Below are 19,241 nucleotides of genomic sequence, written 5' to 3'. Positions count from 1 at the left end.
GAGAAATGTAAATCAAAACCACAATGAGGTATCACCTCACACCAGTCAGAATGGCCTGGCCATCATCAAAAAAATCTACAAACAATAAATGCTGGAGAGGGTGTGGAGAAAAGAGAACCCTCCTGCACTGTTGGTGGGAATGTAAATTGATACAACCACTATGGAAAACAATATGGAGGTTCCTTAAAAAACTAAAAATAGAACTACCATATGACCCAGCAATCTCACTACTGGGCATATACCCTGAGAAAACCATCATTCAAAAAGATACATGTACCACAATGTTCACTGCAGCACTATTTACAATAGCCAGGACGTGGAAGCAACCTAAGTGTCCATCAACAGATGAATGGATAAAGAAGATGTGGCACATATATACAATGGAGTATTACTCAGCTATAAAAAAATAATGAAATTGAGTTATTTGTAATGAGGTGGATTGACCTAGAGTCTGTCATACAGAGTGAAGTAAGTCACAAAGAGAAAAACAAATACCGTATGCTAAAGCATATATATGGAATCTAAAAAAACGGTACTGATGAACCTAGTGGCAGGGCAGGAATAAAGACGCAGACATAGAGAACAGACTTGAGGACACAGGGGCAGGAAGGGGAAGCTGGGGCGAAGTGAGAGAGTGGCATGGACATATATACACTACCAAATGTAAAATAGATAGCTAGTGGGAAGCAGCCACATAGCACAGGGAGATCAGCTCGGTGCTTTGTGACCACCTAGAGGGGTGGGATAGGGAGGGTGGGAGGGAGGTTCAAGAGGGAGGGGATATGGGGGTATATGTATACATATAGCTGATTCACTTTGTTGTACAGCAGAAACTAACACAACATTGTAAAGCAATTATACTCCAATAAAGATGGAAAAAAAAATACATGACTATAAAATGCTAAAGGGTAGAGAGAGTAAGCATAGTCTAAGGATTGTCTCAGAACTTCTGAGGTAAGATTATTCTAGTTTCGTACACCTTGAAACTGAAAAAAGAAAAGTGAATGATATATCATAGATTTGAAAAATAAAATGGGACTTTAATATGCCATGTAGTTCTTCTACATGCTTCCAGAAAGACCATATTTTAAGGATCTATTTATGATCTCAAAGTCAGTGACAAAACTTGAGCTAGAAAAGTTTGGCTAAAAGGTTTTATCCAAAAAACAATATTATTTTTAAAAAGTTTGGGCTATGAGAAATCCTTGGAGATATTTGGAGTTTTAAAACAAAATCAAGGATATACATAAATTTAGTTGATAAATAACATATCAAGAAAATTTTAAATATATTGTGACATGGAGGATAAATTCAGCACCTTTATTCTTGTGTCTACCATAGTATAAAATTACTAAAATACTTTGTGTTTTTTAAAAATACTATTTTATATTCTTATTGAATTTTTCAGATATTAGGTTATCTCTTTATGAGGTGGTGAGAAATTCTTAGGGGACATACCTTGGTATTCTTATAGGCTTAGTATAGCATATGGAAGTTTCTCAATAAATACCTGCTGATTGATTCTATTTTTAATATCTAAAAAGCCTGGTGACTATAGTTAACATACTGTATGTACATTTGAAAGTTGCTAAGAGAGTAAATCTTAAAAGTTCTTACAACCAGAAAAAAAGTAATTATGTGAGGTGATGGATGTGGTAACTAATCTTGAAGTGGTAACTTTTATAGTTAACTACCCTTATATCTAACCTTATATATTTTGCAATATATATATATATATCAAGTCATCACCTTAAACTTACATACTGTTATATGTCAGTTAGATCTCAATAAAGCTGGAAAAAAAACAATGTTATGTTTAAAAAATCAGAGGCTAAAACTGAAAAAATAAGCACGTTTAGTCAAAGACAGAAATTACTAGTTCTACAAGATTTTCAGATTTGACACAAAAGTGTTTTAAGTTTCCAGATGTTTTTTAAAAACATATAGTGACCCTCTCTCTAGCCTGTTGCTTTCCTGGAGCTTATATGTTAAAAAAAATATTTCATATGGTAAGGAAGAAAAATGTGAGTCTTCAAAATAATCTGTCAAATAAATTTTATCATCCTTATGTTTCAGATGAGGAACTTAACACTTGGAGAAAAATAAATACTTCCTACACAGCCTTGTAAGTGGGTGAGCAGGGCTTTAAACACAGGTTTCTCTGACTCCAGAATTTTCACCAGAGGTATATTACAGTATCTCTCAAACATTTTTATATCCTAAGGTCTTTCAAGTAAGATGATAGTATCAGGTATAAAAGACTGAGATACACTGACATATGATAGAATAAAACACATTTTAAAAACAATTTTTAAAAATCAAGACTTTTGCATCTTTTTAAATTGTTTGGCTAAAGCCTATTTCCTATGGCCTTCAGTATCAATGTAAAAATGACTTCTTGGCATAAAACAAAAACAATAAAATCTAGCATATGTTCATCAGATGAATACATACTAGTAAACATTTTCATCTTAACTAAAAATCTATGAATTCACTAACTTAACCACTTGGAATAAAACATATGCAGGAACTACATCTGGAGGAAAACGTAATGCAAAAACTGAAATTACTCCAAAAAAGAGAAAAGTAGAGACTAACTGGGTGTTCCCAACCCCAGTATTTTGCTCTTGGGATCAGAGCAATCTAAATAGAAAAGACTCATAGATTTTAATAAATCACATTTTTACACCGCTGAAGGCATTCATTTATACTTATTCTAGTATAAAACACACTTGCCATAGGAAAACAAATCTTTGCATCAGTTTGCATGATACATAGATTAAAAATGAAAAATTCCAATTTTATTCTCCAGAGAGGAAAGTATCCCTTAGGGGTTTGGTCAGATTATACTTCACAGTATTTTCCTCCAGGGACTGAGGTATTTTAATATCTTTTCAAGTAAGTTCCTACAGCAAACTCATATTCCGAAGGCACAGTCTCTTTCCCTGCTATTACAGTTTCTTTCTATATGTTGTTCAGCTGTGGGTAGGTTCTAGTCCTACTTAATTTTTTCAAAATATTATTTGAAAATATTTTCTCTATGTAATGGATTCACTGAAAAGTAGGATTCCAAGTCACACAACTTACTAAATAAATGGTAGAAGAAACATAGAAATCAATATCCAATATAAAAGATTTTTTAACATCAAAGTAAATAATCAGACTTTAAAATTCAGTGTGGAACTAAGAATGAAAAAGGACACTATTCTATGTTTGAGGATTGTCTGTCTACTGCTGGTTATCAATGAAAGGATTCTAAAATGCAATGTTCTAAAGTGGTACATCAATTTATTTAAGGTGAGAGGAAAGAAAGATTCACCTTTAAGAGATCTGTACCCCATAAAGAGAACAACAAGGAAGGTCCTTCTAGAGCAAATTACATACACATATATATATGATTATATATCTATATCACTTCCAAAGGATAACTCAGGATAAAGGATATGTGACAGAATAGAGTCTAGAGAAAAGTCCTAAAATTACAATAATTTTTAAAACGTAGATGAATAACATATGCAAGAAACATCTCAAATTCAACAATAATTTATATTACTTTCTTTTTCCACAGCAAAACTAAATATCTAGTTTCAAAAAGTAGGATGAGTCATTCTACTGCCAGTTCTAATTCTGCTCTTGTGTGCTTTCTCTTTCTCCTTCTCTCCCCATACTCATGGCCAAAAGTGAAAGATCCTTGCAGTACTCCCGTACCTTCCTAATTCTTTATCTGTGATCTTCTATTTAAAAACCTATGTAAAGCAACTATACTCCAATAAAAATTAATTTTAAAAAAGGTGGGAGGCTGGGGGGACGGGCAGGAAGTATATGGGAAGTTAATGTCCTTTCTGCTCAATTTTGCTATGAACCTTAAATTGCTCTAGAAAATAAAGTTTGATTTAAAAAAAAAGTCTCTGAACATATGCCTAATTTCCCATAATCTTTACCTAAAATGATTATCATGCCCCCAAAATGTGCTAAAACTAAAGGACTGAAGAAAACAGAAACTCAAGGATTACAAGGCTATCCCAAAAGATTCGTGGATAGCCAGTCTTTTTATAACTACAATTCTTTGAGAGAAGGGAAGAGAGAAAGAGTTAAGCAAACTGATAGTTCCTCTTGTATGTTAAGCATGTATTTTCTCATTTAACCCTTATAACAACTGAAGAGGTAGGTATTATCTTTGATCTGGATGTGAGGCAATGACATTCATTAAGGTTATGAATCCTTCAAAAGGAAACAGAGCTCGTGAATCTGAGATTCAAACCTAGGTCGGACTACAAAGCCTGTGTGTATGTACTGTCTACTAAGCCTTCCAGGAAGCAGCAGGAAGGGTGAAATAATGCCAAATAAACATAAATTATTATCATCATTCCTTAGTGGCACAGTACCGGAAGGAAATGCAGTTAAGAAGGGACTCTATGGAGAAAGAGGTGAGAAGATGGTAGAAGAGAAGAGGGGAGATGAAATGAAGAAAAACAATCAGTTATTTATCAGAGTACCTGAGCCCAGATGCAATAGGTTCCAACAGATGAAAGATCTTGACAGGGACAAACTGCATTATCCCCCAAGCAGTTTGGGGGACTAGATCTATATAGCAGTTCTGAAACTCACTCTCACTGAATTGGACAAGAACTGCTATCAAGCAGTGTTTGATTTTATGAGAAAAACAAGGTGCTAGAAGCTTAAAAGTTGAGTAGAATGGTAAACAGAGGCAGTAAAATGCTGTGGTTCAAATCTCAGGCTCTGGAGGCAGACTGCTTGGGTTCAACTTGTGGCTCTGCCACTTACTAGCATAAATGGCCTTTTGAGTGTTATTTAAATTCTCTGTGCTTCAGTTTCTTCATCTGTGAAACTGGAATAACAACTGTACCTATCTCAAAGAGTTGTTATGTGAAGATTAGGTGCAAGAATTCTGGTAAAACAATTAGTACTGACTTTGACACACAATAAACTGAATCAATAAATGTCATTTCTTAGTATTATTATGTTGATAATAACATTTTTCTGTTTTACCAATAGAACACTATTTTCACATTCCCCTAATATATATGTTGTCTTTGTGGTTTCTATCCTCAAGATTTGACCACAGTTAGAGGTAATGTAGGTTTAAGAGGCAGCCAAGATTCCTCTGAGATGAGCTAGACAGGGTTCACAGGTATATTCTGAGCCTATGGTTGAACCACTTGTCCCTAGTCACTTTCCTATAAAGCTCTGCTATACCCAAAGTACAGGCTTAGGAGAGTCACCGCATCCTTCAAGGCTCCACTCAGTGACCAGTATCTGATAAGGACCCTTCATCAGTCTCATAGGGTCATAAATCCCTTAATCAGAACAAAAATTGGGAAAAGAAAATAATCAAAGGATAGATTATTGTCATCAGTATGTGTTCCTCCACCACCACTACCACAAACACACTGTGAACCTCTCTTCCTTCTTTCATGCTTCCTTGTCTGTAACAGAACTTAATTTCACTCCTCGAGTGGGGAATAGTTATGGAGGCGACGGGGTACAAAAAGATTAAAGGACACAGAGAGAGAAGTCTGAGAACACAGAAGACAAACCTCACTATTAGCTATATTACTTCATTTACCTTTAAGTTTCATGTCCCAGGCAAATAAAACGTACAGGTGTTTCCCCATTTGTTTGAGCTGAGCACAACCAAACAAAAGAAACTGGAATATGACCAGAGATATTTTTTTTTCCCTTGAGGAAAGTGTGAAAGGAGGTGATGACAGATATAAGGGACTACAATATTGTACTCAGAAGTCTATATAACCCAAGTTGCTGATACATCTTCTCGATTTTATCTGGGTAAAGGTTCCCTAGAATTCAATCAATTGATTTACAAATACCTATAAAATTGATTTTCTTCTCACTTTGTATTTATTTAGGGAATGAAAAAAGATACAATATGACACTTGGTTTTTTATTCAGAAAAAAAGATGGAAATATTTTATAAATGCTTGTTACCCATATGTTACCTTGATGATTCTAATTCATATCTTGTTTCAAATCACATATTTCCAATCTCCTCTAAAGAACTGCAATGTATGAAGGAAGATTATAGTATATAAACCACAGGTATCATATTCATTGAATAATAAATAATTATGCAAGTGATTAATTGCTTGATAAAAACACAGCCTATAACTTTACGGTATCTAGCAGATATCTGACAGCTACAGCAAAAGGACAAAATATTGTAGGAGAAAAGTGAATACTTGGAGGGGGAAGATGTCTGGAAATAACCTAAATTCATCTCTTCAAACACAGCTGCACACAGAAAGTAGAGGCTTTCTGGCAGCCAACATTTACTATTACTTAAAGACTAATTTAAAGATCACATAGCAATAAACAGAAATTAAGAGAGATTAAATGGTCCAAGTAAAATTAAAGCTTATCCCTTATTATAAGCTAATAATAGTCTTCTTCATTCATTGGATATCTAAGTTCTTAAAAAAATAAAACTCAAAAAAATAATCTTGCATATCCTAAACGAATTTGGGGCTGGGAGTTATGATTTTCCCATAAGAATTCATGATGAACCACCATAAACTCCAGCTAACCAACTATGATTTCTCCACATCATACCAATGGCAGACATTTCAAAAGGGCTCCTTTAAGACTTACAGACATCAATTATTCCCTAATGGCATCCCAAGTTAAAACAGTCTGCCAATAGTCGCTATGCTGGCATAGCACCAAAGGCTCTGTGAATTTTGAGCAGAGCAGTGAAAAGACTGAATATTTTGAGAACTAGGTCCTTAATGACTATAGGTGGCTTAGTCAGATCTGTTCAAGTAATAAGGCCACGGTGAAAATAAAATGGCCTAGTCATTATGATTCCTTTGGTATTTATGATAATAAACATGAATCACGATGAACTCACCGGCTATTAAATGCAGAGGCCATAAGTACTTCGATAGGATTTCCATAGAAACTCACTGTTAATTAGCTGGATCATTATTTGAACGCGTTACTGAATTATCTTAGCAGTTGTGCAGCCATTCCCCTCAAAACTGGTCATTTCCAGCTGAGGGCAGTTAATGCCTTAACAAACTGGTCATTAACTCCAGCAACTGATTTTGTGGGAATTATTGCACTTATACCTTCAAGATTTTTTTTTTTTCTTTTTAAAGAAATTTGCAGCTGTAGTTCAGCTGGAGCAAATGAAGGAGAAAAAGAGTCAGCTCTCTGGGCTGCTCTCACAATCGATTTTCTGCCAATTAAAGGGGAAGCACATGCTGATGGGTTTTGAATTTTAAAATGTCTTCAGTTTTTTCCATCTCTGAAGTGATTAGTAAAAACACCATTTAGCTACTAATTTTGTAAGATACTTGGGATTTTCTATTCATAGTTCAGTGAAGCAGAAATATGAGTTCCGAACACCAGAACTCAAAGCCAAATTTCCACTGCTGCAGTAGACCCAGCCCAATACTTGGTAAAAGCAGAGTGAGAACACAAATTATGGGTCACATTATTAGCCAGATTCTCATTCCCTTCTGCACTCCATGTCTTCGTTCAAAGTAGAAAACTCCCTTCGAAGTCACAAAGGGTCCATGAAAAGATAAGAGAAGTGGGGATATAAGCACCCCTATATTAGAACAGAGCAGCATTAAGGTGATAAATTACCCCTAGAAAGTCTATGTGAGTACAACATACTTCAAAAATCACAACTGCCTTTAAGTTTACTGTAGAGTTGGAGCCTTTAAAGCTCTACCACTATAGTTAAAATGCCACAGGCAAAACCACCACTTAAAAGATAATTGCAGGGCTTCCCTGCTGGCACAGTGGTTGAGAGTCCGCCTGCCGATGCAGGGGACACGGGTTCGTGCCCCGGTCCGGGAAGGGCCCACATGCTGCAGAGCGGCTGGACCTGTGAGCCATGGCCGCTGAGCCTGTGCGTCTGGAGCCTGTGCTCTGTAATGGGAAAGGCCACAAAAGTGAGAGGCCTGCGTACCGCAAAAAAAAAAAAAAAAAAAAAAGATAATTGCAACAATTATTGAACACATATATTGACTACACTGAAATACACTAAAAATATACTGCAGGTAGATTAGATGATCTTTTGTACACATTTCCATATCATTTTATGTTTAACTTATTAGCGCACATACTGCAGATACATAACCAGCATGACTAGACAGACAGCCTTAGTTAAAACTTGAATTTGGAAAGACCAATTTTTAAGATTGCAACTCTACTGGATAGTCTTCTCTTCTAGAATGGATTTGTTCAGTCAAATCTAACAGAGATTTGAAATGAATAGATAAAAGCCAACGGTTTTTTAACCATGAGTACGGGGGGGAAAATGTCAGAATTTATAGGTTACGATGATCAGTATGAAAACAAGCATAACAATAGTTTTGTGATACAGTGGTTCATGGATAAATGTTTCTTGTGCTAAATTATTTAATTTAAAAACTATAAGAAATTGAAATTGTAAATCTACCATTAAGCTTAATAGCTTTGTCACATTAAGATGTATTCATGAAATAAGTACTCTAAAATTCAGCACTTTTGATATATTTCACTCTCTTTTAGTATGTACAACTGTACATTTCGCCATGTAGTTTATTTTTAAAATATTTTCAACATGTTTCAATTATTTTATTACCTTGTCTGTAGTGTTCTTTTATCCAGAGCATAAAAGAACACTACAGACATGTAGCATGTTGTTTATCTACAACTTATTTATAATACACCTTACAAAATATGCATACTTGTAGTACAAAAGATATGGGCCAAAATAAAGCCCTTAACAATGGCTGCTTTCTAGCCTACAGGTCCACATCATTGACTTAATGTGCTTTGGTCAGCTTTTACCACCTAGAAATGGAGAGACCCCAGGCAATATTCACACACAGAGTATTGGAACCAGCTGGTGATAGAAGAATCCGAAGAAAAAAGGCTTCTTGATTTAATTGGGAAAACAGGAGGAAGCATAAATTTTACTGCCATTAATAACTTCAAGCAATCTTGATATGACTCTACTTCACCCTGACGGCCAGACATGTGCTTTCTGTTAAAGTGTTTGCCACATCTGACCCCTATTGTTTGCTCACTTGATCAGGTAAGAAAATGTAGGTTTATTTATAGGATAAATGAGGCCTATTAAAATGAGAAACAGTGCAGTAGTCTATGACGAGCTGCGTACTGAAATAGATGTGTGAAATTCCATAACAGTTTTGTAATCAACAGGCCAAATGAAGTTATAAAAAAAATCTACTTTAAGTTTCTTAAAGAAATCATCATAAACGCAACTTAGTTTTTTAAAAATGGAAAATACCTCCTAACTAGAAAATATTTTGACCATTTCCAGTTTTTAATAAGTCAGAAAAGGTCATTTATAAAACATTATTCTCTTTAAAAAATAAAGACAAGCTTTATGTCTTCATTTTATGATACTTTAAAAATTATAAATTAAGTCATTAATATATAATGAAAAAAGTAAATTTAACATTATGGGGGAATTTCAAAGGTGTTCAGAACTTAACTTTTTCAATTTTCTTTTAAGGACATATGACAGAATGGTCACAGAAAATAACCCTTAATTTTTAAGTGATCAAAGTTTAGAGTCTAACAGTATCTACTCTGGCAATATCCAACAATAAGGGAAATCAGACTTGTCTTAACCGGAAGAAATCAAACATTTATCACTTAACTCTTGACCTGGTCTGACTCCCTACATGTTGATAAAATCTTTCTACAGCCTTGGAAAATGCCCTGAAACCCAGATTACCTAATGTAATCTAGATCAAGATGAATCAGGTGCCATTCTTACTCTCAAAACCATTCTGGGTCTACTCACAGAATGTAGAAAAATTTATATCCATGTCGAGCACCTTAGAAACTCTAATTTACCTTCCATTGAAGAGAATATGGTCTAACATTTGGATCCATTTTGAAATGATTCATGTGGAATTATGAAACAGGCACGACAATGTGCTATTGAATCTAGGAATCCTAATATTTCTGCCATAACCAATAAAATTAGTTTCATCAAATTAGCATAGATTCACAACTCTCAAATGTAAAGGAATCAAAATTTACACAGATAGGGAAGAAAAGAAATGAGATGACAGCTAAAGGTAAAAGAGTGAAGAGTCAAGAAGAATATTAAGATGGATGAAATAATAGTATATTTGTATGTCAATAGGAATGACCTCATAGAGAGGGAAAAATTAATGATGTGGAACAGAGAGGAGAACTGCTGGACCAAGAATCTTGAGTAGCTGAGAGAATGAAATAGGGAGGGAGCATGGCTTATGGTAAGAGTAGAAGCAAAGTATAGACACAGATGTAGGCAGGAGGGTAACTGTGGCAAGAGAAACTCATGGAAATTCTTTCTGACTGCTTCTATTTTCTCAGTGAAACAGGAAGCAAAACAAGGTAATGAGATGAGGATGAGGATAAGGTTTTGGATTTAGAAGAAGGTAGAGAAATGAAATTCTCACCTAAAAGAGTGACTAGACAAAGAAAATGTAGTATGACTGCTGGGCAGCATTAAAGGTCTAGTACTGATTATCCAGAATTTTCTGTATGTTTCTGTCCCTCTGTGCTCAGGGTCTTCCACCTCCATTTTCCTACACCATGACATCCATCCTCCAACTCCCTTCACGAAGCACCAAAGAAATTGTTACTAATATGTGAGTGGTCCAAAGGGCAAGGAAAGAAATATAACTAAATGTCTAAGTATAAGAGAAAATAAGGATTATCCTATGGAAACGGGAGTGTTTGGGTCTTGCCTAGAAATCCAAATATAAAATTAAGAAAATATATTTGGGGAAAACCAAATATGCCTTCTAGCTACATTTAACCTGCTAGTTTGAGACTCCTGATGTATTGTTACTGCCAGAAGTGTTTGCATTTAATGGGAATTAAAAGCTTTAAAAGAATGCTCTAGTTCATTGGTTTTCAAAATGTGGTTTGAGGACCCCGAAAGGGGATCCACAAAGTCACACCATTTTTATAACAATCATAATATATTATTTTCATTTTTTTACTCTCATTATTTCATAAGAGGCTACATGACATAATATATGTGACATATATGACATACGATTTCACAGCATATTGTTGAGGGAGATATGAGAGCCAGCTGTTGTCTATTAAGTCTGACTATAAAGAGATTTGCAGAAGTAAAATTATGTCCACTCCTCTCAGTATTTTTTGTTTTGTTTTAGAAAAGAGTTATTTTTCATAAAAATATTTATGTTAACATGTAGCAGGTTATTTTAAAATAAATATGTAACACTTTTTCAATTTTATTTTTGAATACAATAAATATCCATAAATATAACTCTGCATAAACAAAAAATCTCTGGGGGTCCTCAGTTATTGTTGAGAGTATTAAAATGTCCCAAGACCAAAAGTTTGAAAACTGATGCACTAATCATTGAATTACAACAATCACCTAATAAACAGGGAACTTATAAAACAGCAGAGAAAGTGTGGAAAGTGGTGATTGTCTATAATTTACAGGTAGCTACCTAATCTGCCTAACCATTAGGTTGTGGTGCCTATTCTATTTTTGTTTTAACAAATCCAAAAATTCACGTTTATAGGATAAGACCTGTATATTTTGTAAGGTTTATTCCCGTGAGTTTAAATTCCTTTGAAAATCAAGTTAAAAACTGAAAGGCTGACATGAAAACTCAGACATCACTCAATTTAAAATACATATCAATGTCATCCACAAAGGGGGAAGAAAAACTGTCATTTAACTCAAAATTGTCCCAAAGAGTTCATCAGTGAAATTTGGCAGTTTTTTAATAAAATTATTAAGTATGGACCCTGTAATACACTGTCTCTGTGATGTTTAAGCTTTATGCATGATGCGATGTCATGCTGAACTAGGATCTTCCAAAGAATACATTTCAGTTGTATTTTTATGCTTGCTTCTGTGCTAACATCATCCCCAAGCACATTAAACAATACTCAGGCTATGAAACATCCAAGCCAAAGCAACTGAGAGGCAAATAAGAAAAACATTATTTGCCTGGTTGCATCTGACAGAAAGCTAAGAAAATTTAGTTTTTCAAGTTACTTTTGAAACACTGTCAGTGCATTCTCCAGGGAACTGAAGAATACACTACGACAAGGAATTTCCTTGCCATCTCCCAACCCAGGATATTCTGACATAAGGAAGCACTCTTGAGACATATCAATGTCAAACGGTTTAAGGACTTATGACAAGGGAATATTTTTTTTAATGATCTGATTCCTAGATGAGCCAAAAAATCTTTGAACACTTTAAAAAGTTAACTCAATATCATAAAAAACCTGAACAAACTGTCTAACAATTACATAAGTAAAGCCAAACTTCGTAGGTCCAATTCAATTCGCAAATAATCACAATTGATGAAACCATTGGCTATGATAGGTCTCCCAGATGGTAACATAAAGTTACTAAGCATAAGAAACTATGTCACGTACAGGGATTAATAGTACTGAAAAGATTATAGATTGATACTGAACTAAGCAGAGATAAGTTTAAGATCTTTATGAAATCTTAGGAAAATAAAATATCAAAAAATGAAATAAGAAATGAATAATTTTGGTGGTATTTAGGAAAATAAAAACAAAGGAATTTAGATATAAGATTTTATAACCTTTAGATATAAGGTTTTCCAAGGACCCAAGTAAAAATTTTGAAATATTTGGGGAAATAATGCCTTCTTTCTCTATGCCTAGGAAAAGATCAAAACTATTCAAGCAAATTAATTTCAGGATAAGTTGAGAAAGAACATTTTAAATGATGATTTCTAAAATTCCTTATTAATCCCTTTATGTGTTCCTGATGTCAAAGGAAAAAGCTAAATTCAAAATTTCTAAATGAAATACTCATATGATAAAACAATATCAATATAATTTTTAGTTCTGTTGAACTACAATATTTGGTTCTGTTCAGAGCCTCACATGGCAAAAGAGCTGAGCTATAACATAACTTCTTTACCTTTAATAATTATTCAAATCACAAAACCTTCCTCAAGTACATATTTTTTTTCCAGTTATTTGGCAATTCTCACAACAGCAGGGGTCGCAATGTACTAGTTAAATGTTTCAGGACACAAGGGAAGGGGATTAAATGTTCATATAGCACAGCTTTATTAGAGCCTGAAATATTCATGATTCATTATACTCTAGTTAAAATAATTTATTATTAAGTATAAAAAGATTTTTCAGTTATGGGGTCCCCAAATAATAATAAAGAAAACCTACTTAATATCTGATAGCATTTCCAGTTGAAACAGCATCCCTTAAAAATCACTTCTGAAAAGTTCTACCAGATGTATAGCTCTACAAAAGTGCTTCTACATTTTTTGCATCTTTTAAAAATTGATTTCTATATATAAATGGGTAATTTTAAATTCAGACAGTCATCTGTCAACGTGAACATATAATGAACAAAGAATTTTTATCTAATGAAAAAAGCAAACTGACCAGTCATATTATAAACTATATGCTCTTTAATTCCTTCTCCATAACTACAGTGAAGAGAATGTACCTCAAATTCTTTAAATATTTGATTTACAGAAGGTTTTTTTTTCCCTTTCAAAAAAAATTTCAATTCCACGGAATCATTCCAAGTACTAGCCAAGGAGTAACCTAGATAATTTAGATTATCTACTGTTCAACACATTAAAAATCCAAAAGAGACAGTGATATTTCTGAAGATTTGAAGGAAAATATGTCTAATCACTTCTCCTATTTCAGTTTTCTAACTGAACATCAAATCAGAGGACATAAAATCAATGATTAAGTCATAAGTAGAATTTAAAAAGTATAGAAAAAATAGAAAATATAGTGCATTGCACATAGAAATGGCAAAATACTGCTTCATGAACGTTTAAAAAATTACATATATTAAAACAGTGTGTAATATATATCACAAAATATAGTGTATATTAATATACACACATACATACACATACATATACATTACATACACATGTGAGTACTGGGTTGCAATGTACAACATAATACTATAGTCTGGGGTAAAAGATATTTGAAAGGCACTGCTCTAGATGAATTATTTCCTATGCCTTTAAAATCTATGCTCTCTATAATTCCAATTTCTATATAATTGTAGTGGCCAAAAATGAGAGATATTAAATATATCTTGAACTACTCAATTGAGAAGTTTAGTTTATTGTGTTAGGAGTTGATTTAATTTTCCGCACATAAAATATATACATTAACAAATGTAAAAAAAACCATTCTATTAATCACTTATCAGGAAATCATTTAGTATACACTACATATAATTTCTCTGAACACAGCAAAGAGTACAATCAAACAAAATAGGTTCTTCAGTCAAAAGAAATGTTACAAGGTCCATGCAATAAATGTTACTAGGAAGAGAACCCTTTGGGCATTCATTTGGAATTTCATTTTTAACAAAATACACATTTCAAATAAGTTCAGTTGTCGGTTTCCAAGACCACAGGAGATTAGAAATATATCATTAGAGGAAAGGAAAATTGCTGCCATGGAATTGCTGCTGGTACAAAAGAAATGAGAAGTGACAGCCAAGGACAAGTGAGGAAAACAGAAAAACTGTATATAAAAATTAAAAATACATAGCATTCTGGGGCCATTTAGCAAAGGGAAGTACTTGAGCATAGTAATATTTACAGCCCTGTATAATAAATTATCTTCAGAATTACAAATTTGAATCAATGATAATGAAAAAAATAGCAATTACTTATATAGCACTTGAGCCAGGCACTCTGGCTCCAAACCCCACGGTTTTAACCCCTACAACATTATACTGCTTCTCAATAAAAATTTAAATTATGTTTATGTATTAAGGTAAACTTAAGAAAATATTTAAGAACAATGTAATCAATTTTTAAATACAAAATGATTAAATACCCTTAATGATTTAAGCCTGGAAAACATACTTATCAAAAAAGACCCATTTCTGGATAACAATTATTTGTGTTCTACATATATTTACATTAATTTCACTTATAATATTTTTATATTCACTAATATTTACTGCATTATATCATTTAACCCTTCCCTATTAATATGTACCATTATTATCTACATACCGGAGATGAGAAAACTGACATATGGGTTAAGTAATTTGTACAATATCACATAGCTAGTAACTGATAAAGCCAATATTCAATATAGTCTGGCTCCAGAATTCTAGCTTTTATTCAAAGTGCTCTGTGCCACTACAGTGGCAAGGTATACTACATACGGTAATATTTGCAGTAATGTCTCAGGATATACTCTTTAAGAGATTCTGGTAATCCTGGAAACCCAGCTAAAATTCAGAAAAATTTTTAAATATCTTTCAGGATCATTAGGCTGCATGCTTACCAATGTTCCACTTCTAATCCTTCCAGGCATTTGCCTACCCCACTTAAAGTTCTACACGGCTATGTGATTTGCTTTATCAATGGAAATGTAAACAAAAATGATATTTGTTACTTCAAAGTGGAAGCCTTTAAGTTTGCAATTATCCATTTTCTCTGTTTTCCCTTCCCCGATGCCACAGTGACCTGGAGGCTTTGTTAGTGGGTCCTTGACTGATACTAACATGAACCAGCAGTTTCTACTTACTTATAGTGGATATAAATATGAGCAAAAAATAAAACTTTTTTCTATTTTAAGCTACTGAGATATTAGGGTTATTTATTAATAATCATAGGCTTGTCCTCCTGACTAATACATTTAATAAATAGGTTTTTCTGGGAAGTGATGGATAAAAGGGCTATTTTGAGGACTTAATAAAATAGTAACAATTCTGAAGTTTACAAAATGGTTATGTTCCAAAAGTTCATACAGAATCAGTTACTTGGAATTTGGAAGATTTTTTTCCACCATAGGCTCACCTTATAAAAGGGCCTACAGGGCTTCCCTGGTGGCGCAGTGGTTGGGAGTCTGCCTGCCGATGCAGGGGACATGGGTTCGTGCCCTGGTCCGGGAAGATCCCACATGCCGCGGAGCAGGTGGGCCCGTGAGCCATGGCCACTGGGCCTGCGCATCTGGAGCCTGTGCTCCGCAACGGGAGAGGCCACAACAGTGAGAGGCCTTCGTACTGCCAAAAAAAACCAAAAACAAACAAAAACACAAAGAAAGGGCCTACATAAGCTTATTTAACCCATAATTTAAATGAAAAACAACTGAAAATAACAGTGGCATTAAATAATTAAATAAAAAGCATGTGAAATACTTGTAGGTATTCTGAACATGTGTAGACATTTTGAAGCATTTTATAGAAGTTGGAAGGCACTGTTCTAGTATATTTTAATTTCTCTTCAGTATGTACGTTTTCTCCCTTTCCTTAATCCTGGAATATCAGAAGATATTCTCTTTTGTTTACTACACATGACTGTCATTGCTTCCATGATTTGTAAGTGGAAGGCAAAGGAGGAAATAAAGTTATCAAGCAAAAAACATATAAACATTTGATAGCAAGATCAATAAAACTAAAAGCTGGTTCTTTGAGAAGATAAACAAAATTGATAAACCATTAGCCAGACTCATCAAGAAAATAGGGAGAAGACTCAAATCAACAGAATTAGAAATGAAAAAGAAGTAACAACTGACACTGCAGAAATACAAAGGATCATGAGAGATTACTACAATCAACTATATGCCAATAAAATGGACAACCTGGAAGAAATGGACAAATCCTAGAAAAGCACAATCTTCTGAGACTGAAACACAAAGAAACAGAAAATATAAACAGACCAATCAGAAGCACTGAAATTGAGACTGTGATTAAAAGTCTTCCAGCAAACAAAAGCCCAGGACCAGAGGGCTTCACAGGTGAATTCTATCAAACATTTAGACAAGAGCTAACACCTATCCTCAAACTCTTCCAAAATATAGCAGAGGGAGGAACACTCCCAATCTCATTCTACAAGGCCACCATCACCCAGATACCAAAACCAGATAAAGATGTCACAAAGAAAGAAAACTACAGGCCAATATCACTGATGAAAATAGATGCAAAAATCCTCAACAAAATACTAGCGAACAGAATCCAACAGCATATTAAAAGGATCATCACCATGATCAACTGGGGTTTATCCCAGGAATGCAAGGATTCTTTAATATATGCAAATCAATCAATGTGATACACCATATTAACAAATTGAAGGAGAAAAACCATATGACCTCAACAGATGCAGAAAAAGCTTTTGAAAAAATTCAACACCCATTTATGATAAAAACCCTAGAGAAAGTAGGCATAGAAGGAACTTACCTCAACATAATAAAGGCGATATATGACAAACCCACAGCCAACATCATTCTCAATGGTGAAAAACTGAAACCATTCCCACTAAGATCAGGAACAAGACAAGGTTGGCCACTCTCACCACTATTATTCAACATAGTTTTGGAAGTTTTAGCCACAGCAATCAGAGAAGAAAAAGAAATAAAAGGAATCCAAATCAGAAAAGAAGATGTAAAGCTGTCACTATTTGCAGATGACATGATACTATACATAGAGAATCCTAAAGATGCTATCAGAAAACTACTAGAGCTAATCAATGAATTTGGTAAAGTAGTAGGATACAAAATTAATGAACAGAAATTTCTTGCGTTCTTATACAATAAGGATGAAAACTCTGAAAGAGAAATGAAGGAAACACTCCCATTCACCATTGCAACAAAAAGAATAAAACACCTAAGAATAAACCGATCTAAGGAGACAAAAGACCTGTATGCAGAAAACTATAAGACACTGTGAAAGAAATTAAAGATGACACAAATAGATGGAAAGATATAGCACGTTCTTGGATTGGAAGAATCAACATTGTGAAAATGACTATACTACCCAAAGCAATCTACAGATTCAATGCAATCCCTATCAAACTACCAATGGCATTTTTCACAGAACTAGAGCAAAAAATTTCACAATTTGTATGGAAACACAACAGACCCCGAATAGCCACAGCAATCTTGAGAAAGAAAAATGGAACTGGAGGAATAAGGCTCCCAGACTTCAGACTATACTACAAAGCTACAGTAATCAATAGAGTATGGTACTGGCACAAAAACAGAAATATAGATCAATGGAACAGGATAGAAAGCCCAGAGATAAACCCACACACATATAGTCACCTTATTTTTGATAAAGAAGGCAAGAATATACAATGGAAAAAAGACAGCCTCTGCAATAGTGGTGCTGGGAAAACTGGACAGCTACATGTAAAAGAATGAAGCTAGAACACTCCCTAACACCATACACAAAAATAAACTCAAAATGGATTAAAGACCTAAATGTAAGGCCAGACACTATCAAACTCTTAGAGGAAAACATAGGCAGAACACTCTATGACATAAATCACAGCAAGGTCCTTTTTAACCCACCTCCTAGAGGAATGGAAATAAAAACAAAAATAAACAGATGAGACCTAATGAAACTTAAAAGCTTCTGCACAGCAAAGGAAACCATAAACAAGATGAAAAGACAACCCTCAGAATGGGAGAAAATATTTGCAAATGAAGCAACTGACAAAGGATTAATCTCCAAAATTTACAAGCAGCTCATGCAGCTCAATATCAGAAAAACAAACAACCCAATCGAAAAATGGGCAGAAGACCTAAATAGACATTTCTCTAAAGAAGATACACAGATTGCCAACAAACACATGAAAGGACGCTCTACATCACTAATCATTAAAGAAATGCAAATCAAAACTACGGTGAGGTATCACCTCACACCTCATACCAGTCAGAATGACCATCATCAAATAAATCTACAAACAATAAATGCTGGAGAGGGTGTGGAGAAAAGAGAACCCTCCTGTGCTGTTGGTGGGAATGTAAATTGATACAACCACTATGAAAAACAGTATGGAGGTTCCTTAAAAAACTAAAAATAGAACTATCATATGACCCAGCAATCCCACTACTGGGCATATACACTGAGAAAACCATAATTCAAAAAGAGTCATGTACCACAATGTTCACTGCAGCTCAATTTACAATAGCCCGGACATGGAAGCAACCTAGGTGTCCATCAACAGATGAATGCATAAAGAAGATGTGGTACATATATACAATGGAATATTACTGGGCCATAAAAAGAAATGAAATTGAGTTATTTGCAGCGGGTGGATGGACCTAGAGTCTGTCATACAGAGTGAAGTAAGTCAGAATGAGAAAAACAAATACTGTATGCTAACACATATACGTGGAATTAAAAAAAAAAAAGTGGTTCTGAAGGACCTAGGGGTAAGACAGGAATAAAGACACAGACCTACTAG

At 34.2% G+C, this 19,241-nt stretch overlaps 1 protein-coding gene across 3 annotated transcripts in view; it reads right to left on the bottom strand.

Annotated features, from left to right (window-relative positions):
• KIFAP3 (kinesin associated protein 3) overlaps window positions 1-19,241 on the bottom strand; it is a 157,374-nt gene that overhangs the window by 73,139 nt on the left and 64,994 nt on the right. The gene's annotated exons all lie outside the window — the stretch shown is intronic.

The sequence above is a fragment of the Lagenorhynchus albirostris genome, chromosome 2, assembly GCF_949774975.1.
Source record: "Lagenorhynchus albirostris chromosome 2, mLagAlb1.1, whole genome shotgun sequence".
Lineage (NCBI taxonomy): Eukaryota > Metazoa > Chordata > Mammalia > Artiodactyla > Delphinidae > Lagenorhynchus > Lagenorhynchus albirostris.
This window is presented reverse-complemented; position numbering and strand designations above follow the sequence as displayed.